The 13,909-nt window shown below is 31.7% G+C and overlaps 1 protein-coding gene and 1 pseudogene across 1 annotated transcript in view; one reads left to right on the top strand and one right to left on the bottom strand.

Annotated features, from left to right (window-relative positions):
• The window catches only part of Znf804a (zinc finger protein 804A), a 281,859-nt gene that overhangs the window by 217,998 nt on the left and 49,952 nt on the right, over positions 1-13,909 (bottom strand). The gene's annotated exons all lie outside the window — the stretch shown is intronic.
• LOC113191100 (protein yippee-like 5 pseudogene) lies at positions 8,380-8,929 on the top strand (annotated as a pseudogene).

The following is a 13,909-nucleotide window of genomic DNA, read 5'->3' as shown; positions in this document are numbered from 1 at the left end:
GTATTGGTTGTAGAATGCTTGATCTCTTGATATTATGAAAGATTTAAAAATAAGTTAAAGACATTTTTATTTTAAAAAATTGGTTGGATACATTATGCAATAGCTCTTGAAAAATGTTAAAGAATTTTCACATGAAACATTTAATTTTACCCTTCTCACTAGAATTTTCTGATATGTGAATTAACATATGAATTACATATACAACAGACAAATAAATTGAGATTTAATTGTTTTTACTACCTTGATCAAGTTACAGATGAAATCTTTAAAAAGCTCATTTAATTCACATAAATGGTTGATATTGATTCAAATAACTATTCCTGTTTTTCTATTTGTATATAAATAATTGATGGTCAGCTTTATTATGCAATCCTCCTAAAGGGCAAATTTCCACTGTGTGATGCATTTATATACTCCTTTTGTTTCTAGATCAGTATGTTCTACATAGTAGAACCCAAAATTTCACATGAACTAAATCATTATATGCCAATATATGTGTAGTGAGCTTTACACAACATAAAATTTAATGTACTGACTAACCAGGTCAAAAGAAGAATGTTATTTTTTTAAACTATGAATTACTCAATAATGTTTCACAAGTGTTGAATGTCCATTAAGTAGAAGAAATAAAGTTACAGAATGTTAATAAAAGTCTGTATGCCATATCTAAAAAACAGTCAAGAAAACTTTAGAATGTGTTTTAACAAGTAAAGACAATTTTAATGGATGAATAATAATAGTAAAAAATAACTAAGTTAATAAGCAACACTTATTAAAAATACAATATATAGCACTAAGATTCAAATTACAGTTAAACTTTTAATTTCCCACCCTGATATCATGCATTTTATGGTAAATACTTTTGCAAAAGAGCTTAAATTGCTCTTTGGATTATTTACCTTTCTATATCTTCAACGTTATAAACATGCGAAAGTTAAATGCATTTTCTTTATAACTAAAACCAAAATTCATATGTAGTTAACAAAAATTATGTTCCATGAAATTATTGTGTAGGACTATTTTCTAGATGGCCAGTTTTCTGCAATTCAATTTTTGTAGCAATGTGTTTTGTAAACAAACACTTTGCTCAGTTAAGATACACTAAAAATTAAATTCTGATATTGATGTGAAGAGAATTATGACTACATTCCCCATGCACATGCACAAAATGATAAGACTACTGTAAATGCAAAATTAATGTCTTAAGTTAATTTGCCTCCCTCATGTCTAGCTAATTAGCAAAAATTAAAATTTATGCTAATCTGCATGAGAAGGTATATACAATTTGGAAACTGAGAATTTTTGCTGATCATGAGAAAACATATTCATACAAGTGGTGCAAATACAAAATTACCACAAAATCATTTTAGCAGTATTTAAAAGTATTACACTTTATGATTACAATAGAGAGTGTAAGGAAATATTTTATCTTGGTTATTCATTATTTTTATTTGCACATGTTGTTTCTAATGAATCTTAGTAGCTAAAGATTTAGAATACATGGATTTTGAATCTGGTGTAATCCATTAGCATGATGGACACATATGATATACTTCTTAGTAAAATTTTGTGTGCTTTGAAATGAACCTGTCTTCCTAGCTTCTGATATATTGTGACACTAGTTAAAAGAACTATTTTGAGGAAATCAATTGATATAAAGTATTAAATCGCTAATAAAATCTATATTTGCATTGAATTATATTTACTCATGCACTAAAATTGCTCTATGTATGATTTTAATTGGATAAAGGAAACAATTGAAAATAAACAGTATGCTGTTTCAAATGTACACATTCCCTTGGGAAAATAATCACAGTAGGCAGGATTTTGGCCCCTGTGATTTCCACTTCTTGGTATTACTCCCATGCTTATGTTATATGGCAAAGCGAGGTTGCAGATGTAACTAATTATACCCATCTATTAAAAATAGCAAAATTATTATGGATTATCTGGGTGTTAACAGTGTAATTCCATGATGCAAAGTGAAATTTTATATATACAAGAGAGAGGCAAAATAGAAAGTGAAAGAAATGTGATAGAGGGAGAAATCAGAGAAATTCATAGCACAGGAGGGAATCATCCAGATTGCTTTATCTGGTGTGAAAATGAAGATTGGACATCTGAGAAACAAACACAAGAATACAAGTCAGCTCTCAGAGCAGAGAGTGGCCCCTGGAGCACTGTCAACAAGGAAATAAGGATCTCAATCCTACTGACTCAAAGAATCTAAATCAGTGAACAACTTGAAAATGCTTGCAAGCAGATTTTTCAATCTCAAATTCTCCAGCTAAGAGATGAGCACTTCTGATTGACTCTGGTTCTGTGAGACACTGAAGAGAGAATATAGCCATGCAGCATGAGAATGTAGAACTATGGAAATTGTGTAATAAATGAGAATCATTTCAAGTTGCCAAATGTATTGGTGTACAGTAAGAGAAAACTAATATAGTAACTCAAGTCAATATCCCCAAATCCATCTTTGAGTTCTTTCTATTGGTGAGCTGTTTAGGTCAAGAGAGTGAATTTCTTTTTCTTCAAAGAAACTTGAGATGGAAGTACAGAGGTATCGTATTCCACACAAGAGGTAGATTCCTATGCATTATAGTTTCCTCATAGTAAGCTTTGTGATCATAAAATATTACATAAAAGCAGCAAGCATAAAATGAAAATAAACTGAACATTTAATGTTATTCATGCAAAATAATAAAAAAGAAATATTTTTAGATAATTTTCTTTGTGCTGAAAGTAAGTTTGTTATTTAAAATCAGTCAATATAAAGGAATATTAGAGGATTAAAAGTATGAGTAATGGATTGGGAATAAGTTTATCAATCTTCCAAACAATTTCAGATCAGAATTGTTATTTAAATTTGTATTTAGAGGGCTGAGGTTGTGGCTCAGTGGTAGAGTGTTCACCAACCATTTGTGAGGCCCTGGGTTCAATCCTCAGCACCACATAAAAATAAATAAATAAATATTGAAGATATTATGTCCCAATACAACTAAAAAATAAAAAAAATTTAGATTACATTTAGAAATAGAAATACTATTTAGATTCACTTGCCATATAACTGTGTCAATTTGCTTGTATTTTAATTGATTTACTTAGGCTTTATGAATCATTGAATATTTTAAAAATTCAAACACCAATAGAAATATTGTTATTCATCTCTGATTTATTTCATTAGCATTTTTCAAACCTAAATGAACATCCTCAAAAATGAGGTAGACAAGATAAATAAAACATGCCCTACACAAAGATCTTTAAATATGTTCCTTGAGACAAAATATATCTTCAAATTTGTCAAACTGCTTTGCGACTTCTATAGCTGTTTCTAAATCTTCTGGAAAAAGTTTTCTTGGCAATGTCTTACACATTCTCTAGTTCCATATGTATTCTCTGTATTTTGAAGATTGTTGAATTAAGCAGTGAAGGATACTGAGATTAATGCCTCCCAGATAAAACATCCTTTCATCTCCATTTTACAGTGTGTGATGTCTATCTAAGGAAGAGAACAAAGGAGTGGTAACATGTATGCATTTGCCACCTGACAAAGAAATGCATGCATCAAAATACCCTTGGAGTTGTGCCTTAATCACTGATCTTCATTCAAACTCAATGTAGTTTCCAGTTAACAATTAATATTTTATATTCAATACATGTGAAGTATTAATCTTACATCTCTATATGAATATATATGCACATATATACTTTTAATATATATATATATATTCATATATTATGTACATATATGGATATATATATATATATACACATATATATTCTCTTTTTCCACTAAGATCTGAGAAAGATTCAAAGAAAAGCTTGGGGTTTTGAGAGTTCATTAAAAAAACAGATTCAAGCCAGAAGATAAACAGTAATTTTCCTTACCTGATGTCTCAGTTTCATTCATTTCATTCATTTTTTTTCAAAAACAACATTCTGATGCTTTGTTTTCTACCAGTTTAAATATGATATGCGGTGAATGAGGACAGCCATCACTGTGTTGTGTCTACTGCGTGGTAGAGTCATCATGACAAGACGTTGGAGGACATAAGGCAGACAGCAATCCCTAACTTTACCTGGTATTAAAAGATACCTCATATGTGACTCACCTAGGTTGTAGCATCAAAAATAACATTGAATATGGGCAATTGTTACTATTTAGTTTAAAAGATGTTGCAAGTAGTCTGAACTCATGAAAGATGATTTGTTCCTGTTTTCATTAGAAAAGAGCTGGGAGGCTATACTACAAAGAGGGGAAGTGAAAATAAAGACATATATAGGTAAAGAAGAGTAGGCAGACTAATAAAGATGGGATGTATCCCTACATTCTCAGGATCCAGGTACTTTTTCCTGAAAACAATTGGACTTAATGCCTTGTCCTTCCAAATATACTTATTTTGAACCTCATTTTAGCAAGATCCTATTTTTTGACATCTATTTTAATAAACATGTCTAATAAAGTATATCAGTATTTTAATCTATTTGAGTAACCTTCACCATTTTAAGAAAAGCCTCCAACCAGAGTTTTGAGACTCATGTGATAAATACATTACCAATGGTTGGTATCAAAAGAAGAAAGGAAACACATTAAATCTAAAATACACCTACAATCTTATTCAGGATCTGAAAATGTTTTGAGAATAAACAGCACACACCCAAAAAATAAACCCTGAACATAAAATGTGATCTTTTGGGCTAGGGTTGTGGCTCAGCAATAAAATAAATAAATAAATAAAGGTATTGTGTCCAATTACAACTAAAAAATAAATATTAAAAAATGTAACTTGTTATTGAAATCAATATCAAACAAAACAAAGGGAAGGAAAGCACAAAAAAGGTACAATTTGGAACCATTGAGATATAGGTAGATAATAGATCATAATTACATACACAGATGCTACATAAAGATGGTATATTATTAGAACAAATACTACATCAATGTTAAATACTTAAAATGTGTTCATTTACAGTTACTTCTCTGAATGATCACAATTTTTGAGATAGATATTATAATATTTAAGGATGAGCTGGGTGTGGTGGAAGAAACCTGTAATCTCAGCGGCTGGGGAGGCTGAGACAGGAAGATCGCAAATTCAAAGCCAGCCTCAGCAAAAGTGAGGTTCTAAGCTATCCAGTGAGACCCTGTCTCTAAATAAAATAAAAAATAGGGCCGGGGATGTGACTCAGTGACTCAGTGGTTGAGTGCTCCTGAGTTCAATCCCCAGTGCCAAAAATAAGTAAATAAATAAGGATGAAGTATATGAAGTTTTCTTCAAATGGTTCTGCCCATAAACACATATAGATTATACATATATATAATATATATTTTATAAATATATTCATTAATATTTTCCTACCTTTGTTCAAATCCTCTCTCTGAGAGAGAGAGAGAGAATTTGAACAAAGGTAGGAAAATATTAATGACTGGATGATCTAGGTTAAGGTATATGAAAGTCTCTTGTATTAGTCATGTAACTTTATTGGTAACTTCAAAGCTTTTCAAAATAAAACTTGAGGAAATGAATAAAATATATACTAGACAAATTTTCTACGCATATCATTCTAAATAGTTGTCAAAATGTTTTTAAATGTTATAGTATTAAAAATGAATTGAAACGATTATGAATTAAATGTTTTCCCATGTATGTTTTTTCCTCCAGTGGGTTTGGTACTAGTTTACAGAGAAGTTATTCACTTCTGTATGTTGATTTCCTATGCTGCTACTTTTCTGGTAGAGTTTCATGGGTCTTCTAAGTAGAGAAACATATCATTTGCAAACATAGATAATTTGATTCCTCTTTTTACTTGTATACCTTCAATTTCTTTTACTTGAATACCTTTAATTTCTTTCTCATGACTAATTTCTCTGGCTAAAATTTCAAGAATTATATTAAATAAGAATTTTGAGTGGATATTCTGGTCTTGTTTCTTATTTTAAGGAAAATGCTTTAAGCATTCCTCATTCAGTATGATTATTGGCTTGGTTTGTCACATGGCTTTATCATATTAAGATAAGTTTTTTTCATCAGTGTTTTAGCAGAAATATGTAGTGAGTTATGTCACTTTTCTGCATCTATGGAGATGGTCATCTGACTTTTATTCTTAATTATATTTATGTGATGAATTGCATGTTTTGATTTGCAAATGTTGAACCAACTTGCATTCCTGGAATGTAACCAAGTTGATTATGTTGTGTGATCTTCTTAATATATTTTTAAATGTAGATTATTAATATTTTATTAAGAACGTTTACATTTATGTTCATCAGAGGTATTGGCCCGTGATTATCTTTCTTTTCTTTCTTTCTTTTTTCTTTCATGTTGTCCTTCCCTAGTGGTGATATCAAAGTAATGTTGGTTTCACAGAATGAATTTGGAAGGGTTCCTTCCCTTAATTCTTTGGTATAGTTCAAGAATTGCCATGTTGTTAAGAGTCTGTGAACAAGTCAAGTTGGCGCCTGGCATTTTGCAGAGGGAGTGGTTTGTGAAATAAAGCCAGCGAGCCATTAAGTGTGGAGATTCCTTATTGGTTGACTGCTGTATCTAGTTTATGTTAATTAAGATAAGCTGTGTGTAATGTATATATACCCCTCTGGTCCTACAATAAACGGCTCCTACTCCTGCTGTATCAATGTACACAAGTTGTTCATCACCCCCCAGTTATTTTGCTGCAGCCAGACTGCGGCACCATGTATGCCTTCTTGAAAAGCTGTTAAAATTCAGCAGTGTGGGGCATTAGTCCTGAGTCTCTCTTTTGCTGGGAGCCTTTTGTTGTTGTTATTGTTGTTACTGATTCAACAAACTTATTGTTTGCTTATTGGTCTATTCAGACATGTTATGTTCTCAGGGTTTAGTTTTAATAGGTTGTATTGCATCTACTTTATCCATTTCTTCTACATTTTCTAATTTGTTAGGGTATAGTTGTCCAAAATAGCCTTCAAATATCCTTTGAGATATTTGATTCTGTGACATTAGTAATAATGTCTTTTTCATGTCTGATTCAATTTAATTGGATCTTCTCTCCTTTTTCCCTCATAGACCAGGTAAGACTTTGTTGATAATTTTTCATTTTTTCAGAATGCCAATTCTACTTTATTTATTTGTACTTTATTTATTTTGCTCTAATCATCATTATTTCTTTCCTTCTACTAATTCGGTGTTTGGTTGGTTCATGATTTTCTAGGCCCTCCAGTTGCATCATTGTTACTTATTTAAAAATCTTTCCTTTTTTATGTGAGTGTGTATTGCTATGAATTTACCTCCTAGTGCAGTTTTTTTCTGTATCCTTAAGTTTTCATATTATGGTCTTCCATTTTCACTTGATGGATTTTTTTAAGTTTCTCTTTTGATTTCTGCAATAATCCATTTACTTTCAAAAGTGGGTTACTCAGTCTCCCTGTATTTGTATAATATATAAAATATTTTTGTCTCTATTTCCTGTTTCAATTTCTAATTTTGTTTCAATATGGTCAGAAAACATACAATATATGGTTGATTTTTTATCTGTCACACTTATTTTATGGTCCAGTAGATGGTCTATTAAGAGAATCTATATGTTGAAGAAAGGAATATATGTATACTCTACATTGTGTTATATAAAATGCATGTGAAGTTCATTTGATCTGTAGTATAGTTTAACTCTGATATTTTTTTTTTTTTTTGGTCTGGATTATGTGTTCATTGATGAAAGTTGGGTACTGAAGTAGGTCACTATTACTATATTTCAGCCTATCACTTCCTGTAGATTTAATAGAATTTTCTTTATAACATTGGGTTCTCTAATATTATTCCCATATAAATTTTAAGTATATGGGAATAATATTAATAATTATATATTCTTATTGAATTGATTCCTTGAGTAATATATAGTAAACATTGTCTTTTCTTACATTTTTGCCTTGAAGTTCATTTTGTCTGATATAAGTCTAGCTATCCTCATTTCCTTGAAGTTTCCATTTGCATGGAACATATTTTCTCCATTGTTTTATTTTCAGTAAATTAATTCAGTAAAGCTTCAGGACACAAATCAGTATACACAAAAATTAGTAATTTTTTATACTAGTAGTAAACTCTCTGAGAAATCAATAATAAAAGTCATTGAATCATAATGACAATACTATAATAAAATATCTTAGAATAAATTTAACCAAGAAAGCAAAAGAAATCCACAATGAAAATTACAAATGCCTCTAAAATGATAAAATAAATTGAAAACACATATAAATAACAGAAAGACCTCCTATGTTCATGAATCAGAATAATTAATATTTTTACATGTCCACTCCACCTGAAGGAATTCATAGAATGAATGCAGTCCTCATCAAAATAACAATGACATTATTCACAGATTAGAATAAATAATCCTAAAATTCACATGGAAGTAAAGGATCCCAAATACCAAAACAATCTGGAGCAAAAAGAGCACAAAGTTGGAGGAATTCCAACACCTGATTTCAAGATTAGATACTACAGTTCCATCCCAGCTGAAGAGCATAGAGCTGCTGGCAGCGTAAATCTCACCAACAATTCAGGGGTTTTTAGAACTTTGGCTATCAAAATAGGCAGAATTTTCCTTGATCATATTGTTGGTACTCTCTCTGTTTTCTTGTGCAAACTGTAACACAATCCTGACTAACCGCTCAGAACTCATCTTCACTTGGTTCACAGGCGCCATGGGTAGAATGTTTCTTTTTAACAAGGTAGTTAACCTACAGTACAGTGAAGTTCAAGATCGGGTCAGGCTTCATGGGCAACACATGATTTGTAATGTGATCTGCAAAAACTGCAAGAGCAAACTCGGATGGATCTATGAGTTTGCTACTGAAGACAGCCAGCATTATAAGAAAGGCCATGTGATCCTGGAATGTGTTCTAGTTCCAGAGATTGAGAGCTTTGAATAGAAGGTACCCTCTGATAACTCTTGAAGAAAAAGAGATAAATCCATCTGTTCTCAGGTCCCCTTCACTGAAAACAAAAATCTACTTATACACTGTCTTCTTAGCATCAGAGTGGGATTTGTGAACTGCAGAACAGAGGTTGTGAGAATGTTAAGTTGGAACCAACCTTCCTTCTTTCCTTCCTTCCTTCCTTCCTTCCTTCCTTCCTTCCTTCCTTCCTTCCTTCTTTTTAATTTTGTATTTTCCATCCAACAGCAGTGTGTAGAGAGAATACTATGCAGTTGCTTTTAGTTTTTTCCTCCTGTGTTTACATCTTGAGGCTGAAGAGTCTCTGCAGCTAGATGGTGGGCTATGTGGAGAAAAAAATCTGGGCTATTAGAGTTGAAAACATGTGTTTTCTGTAAATTTTGAATGGAGCATATATCCAGAGCATGTTTTTAAAACTTATTTGGGTTTCGTTTAAAATTTTTTTTTTTTTTTTAAACTCAGTGATTTCACTTGATTTGCTGGCTTCAGAGATGCGAAATCTAAGCTCAGCATTAAAGGCTCAGGGTTAGCCTGGCTTGTTCTGGCCCCTGTGTTCGAGATGAACCCTAGCACCAGAAGCCATTCTTCCTTGTCAGTCTTGATCTGAAGATGTCACCATTCCTACTCACTTGTCACCACATAACTCGTGTTGATTGGAAACATTTTCTGAAATGAGGCAGAACTGATGGGTTGTCTTTTTCCATGTAACTTAAGCATAGTGATATAAATAAAATAATAGTTGGGGGGAGGGAAGATGCACTACCAAAACAGCATGATACTGCCATAAAAGCATACACAAATCCATAGAACAGATTAGAGATACCATAAATAAATAAACACACTTAGAGTCATGATTGTCAAGAAAGGTATTAAAAACAAACTCTGAGGAAAAGATAGCTTCTTAAATAAATGGAACACTGAATATGCACATATAGAAAATTTAAATTGGATTTTACCTCCCACTCTACAAAAATCAATTCAAATTGGATCAACGCCTAAAAGTAGGACTTAAAATTACAAGAATACTAGAAAGAAGCATGGAAAACACTTCAAAATATTGGTAGAAGCAATTATTTTCATATGACCATAAAATCACAGGAAATAAAAGCAAAATTAGACAAATGGGATTATATCAAGCTAAGAAGCTTTAACAAATCATAGAAAAAATATCAACAGAATGATGAGACAACCTAGAGCATAAGAGAAAATATTTGACAATATTTGGTTATTGTCACAAAAAAAATAACAAAAGAGTTTCACTAATTTATCATTTGGTGTATTAAAAGAAATAATGATGTACAGAAAGTTATCCAGACTTAAAACTGGAATTTGATAAATTTTAAAAATCAATAACAATAAGCAATGAATAATTCTGTAATCATGGTTTGGCTCTAAAAATGATAACAATCATAGATAAACACTGTCATTAAAAAGCATTTTTAATGTTTGTTTCACAATGAAATCTAGATGCTAAGCAGAAAAGGCTATACATATACCCTGAGGACTGAATACTTTCTGTGGATATTTAAACATTCTCTTGATATAATTTGAATAGCCAAACAAAAAGGGAAATTTATTATGCATCATAGGGTGAAACAAAGCTTTGATAGTTTCTAATAATTCCAAGCAATGCCATACACTGCATATCACATTTTCAAACATACCATCTTAAAACCTTAGCTTCTATGTCAAGTATAAAATGAATATAGCAACATGTCCTTTCAGAACACGTAACAAATGATGTTACTATTTCTGCTTTGGAAGAGCAACAGAACAAAACATTCAACTCAGAGTGATAGGTTCCATAGATTTTCAGAATGATTTCAAAAAAGTACCACAATCATACATTTAAGCAAAAATATCCTCATTAAAATGCTTGAAGCACATAGGAGTTAACTAATGGTTTATTATGTAACTGAAAGTTCTCCAGGGTTCTCCCTCAAGAATGAATTATTAAATGTGTTCAGTTCCTAAATTTTTAGTATTTGTTTTAAATAAGTATACAACAGAGTTAATTTTTTAATATTTTTAAAATTTTATTGTATTTTTTTCATTTGTTCTAATTAGTTATACATGACAGTAGAATATACTTTGATACATTATACATAAATGAAGTATAATTTATCATTCTTCTGGTTGTACATGAAGTAGAATCACACTGGTCTTGTAGTCACATACGTACACAAGGTAATAATGTCAGATTCATTCGATTTTCCTTCTTACCTCCATATCCCCTCCTTTCCTTTCACTCCCTTTTACTTAATCCAAAGTAACTCTATTCTTCCCTAGTGCCCCCCACTACTTTATTGTGAATTAGCACTTCCAAGAAAACATTTGGCCTTTGGTTTTATGGGATTGGCTTATTTTGCTTAGCATGATATTTGCAGCTCCATCCATTTTCTGGAAAATGCCATAATTTCATTCTTATTTAGGCTGAGTAATAGTTCATTGTGTTTATATACCACCTTTTCTTTATCCATTCATCTTTCAAGTAATTTCAAATTACATGCAGGACTACAGAAGAGAGTTAAAACATACTGGTTGAACAATGGTTTCAACATAATATGATTAGTTAGAACACCTAATAAGTATATTTCATAAATAAACAATAATTTTGTTCCATCTTTCATTTAAAATTAAATAGCTGCTTTTACTTGTTGTCTACTGATTCATTCTAAACTTGAATGGAAGATTTAACTGATTTTTAATAGAGGACATAGGATCCCTTGCATATATGTGGAAGAAATTCTACCATATAAATATTACTCAAAAGAGTAATCAAAGTGATAGCTCAAAAACCATGCTAAGGTGATACCAGTTTAAACTCAGTATCTATTAACAACTTGCTAGATTCTGGTGCCTCTATGACCCACTCTTTAACAAGAATTCAAGGTGTCTTAAGAGGCTTTTTCTGGACAGCTCAGGTGTAACAATTATTCTTGTGTATTACACATTTTATGTTTGTATCTTTTACTTGTGTTTGAGAACACAAGTAGGTTGGTTGTTCTTTCTAGGACATTTGGCATGTTGTAAGAGATTAATAGAAGATTATTTAAAATAGAATAATTGTGTTTGGGACTTAGTCCGTTCACTAAGTTTGTAGTATGGGGACAGAAAGGAGAAAAGAGTCATTGTAAAATTTTCATCAAATATTGAAAGAGTGGAAGAACCTGTGGACTTGTTTTGTTTCTAAAAAGTTTAATAAGACAAATGTATGATTGATTATAGGTAGATAGATCTTTATCTAACATTTCTCAATATCTTTAAAAACAACTTTCAGAAATCATATAGAACAGATTAGATAAAGAATGCCTATTTTCAAGTAAGGACATTTATACTCTGACTATGTAAATTTGGAAATAATTTACCTATTTGCCACATGTAGACTAAATGTAGAATGAATTAAAAATTTCTTAAACAAATTTAATTTACAAGTCAACAAAGAAATTGACCTAATCACCCTCACCCCTCCCGTTTACTTTTGTTTTTATTTTTTGTGGTACTGGTGATCAAACCCAAGAACATTATGCTTCTAAGAGACATTCTCAGTCCTGTTTTTATTTTGAGATGGGATCTCACTAAGTTGTGGAAACTGGGCTTGAACTTGCTATTCTTCTGCCTCAGCCTCCTGAGTCACTGGGATTACATGTGTATGACATCATACCTCACTGACCTACTCATTTTTAAAGATTCTGAAGTGAATACATTTTCGCCTGTTCATTTCTGTTCCTGGAATGACATTAGAACTGCAAATTACTAATTAAGCACTTGGTAACCTGGAGGTGTTTCTTTATGTACTTTCTATGTGTTATCTATTCATTCAGTTTTATGCCCAACTACATTTATATGTAATATGATGATTAAATGCTAAAAGGTGGTAATGTTAAGCTGTATGTATGTAAAGAATATATATTTTTTCACAGGTTATCAAGGAAGACACCTTACAGCCAGCCATTCCTGGGTTTTGTTATTATATCACCTCCTAATTTATAATTTTGCTTTCAGAAATTTATATACAAACACACATATATGCCTTGATGGATATATTTAAAATCTCAATAAACTTAGAATAATAAGATTCATATTACAATAAGATTTATATCATAATGTATTTTATAAAGTCTCCAACCATATAGTAGTTGTTTGATAAATGTCAAATATTATTGTTATTATTGGTATTAGTACTAAGAAAAACATATACAAATGAAGAATGGCTAAACCCTATAAGACAACAGAATTCTAAATGCAATCTCTGCAACAGCCAGTCCAGCAAGCCATACCTCCAGCTCTGCAACAATCAGCCTGCTATATGCAGGGCTGAATCAATGATTGCCAATTTCCTTAGGTTTTGCCTTTGTTTCCAACTCAGGAGAAACCAGGAAAAGCCAAATACTCTCCCCAAGGAACCATAGTTTCTTAATTTGAACCTGACTATCAGTTCCTATGTGTTTAGCAGTATTGGTATTATCAGATCATTACTTTATCTCATTCTTTTGGGATAGTTTGTATTATACTATCTGGAGTACATTTGTTTTGGGGGAGTGTTGGAAGTTGAACCAAAGGACTCACTCAAGCTGCACAAGCACTTACTACACCCTGCATCCCCAGCCCCAAGTGTCATGCTGTATGGCTGTCTGAAAGTGCTGATTTTCATAAGGAAATGTCTAAGAATTCACGAAAAGAACTTCTGCACCTGCTCTCTGGGCTTTCAGAGACAAACTAGTTTGAGGTTCTTAATAGGACCAGTGTCCATTCAGATGAATTTTGCTATAGATCACTCATAATACATATATTCTCCTCTCCTCACTTTCCTCTCCTTGCCTCACCCCTCACCTTGCCTCTCTTCCTGCCCTGAAATTTAGGTTTCAATCCTTAGAGAGCATTAACTCTTACTTTTCAACTTCTAGGAAATACAGATTGTCAGGTTTGCTCTTGGACAGAGTTAGATGCCAGGTTAGTGAGTCAGTTTATGAAGTGCAC

The sequence above is a fragment of the Urocitellus parryii genome, chromosome 1 (genome assembly GCF_045843805.1).
Source record: "Urocitellus parryii isolate mUroPar1 chromosome 1, mUroPar1.hap1, whole genome shotgun sequence".
Lineage (NCBI taxonomy): Eukaryota > Metazoa > Chordata > Mammalia > Rodentia > Sciuridae > Urocitellus > Urocitellus parryii.
The sequence above is the reverse complement of the archived record's forward strand: the minus strand, read 5'-3'. Positions and strand labels throughout refer to the sequence as shown.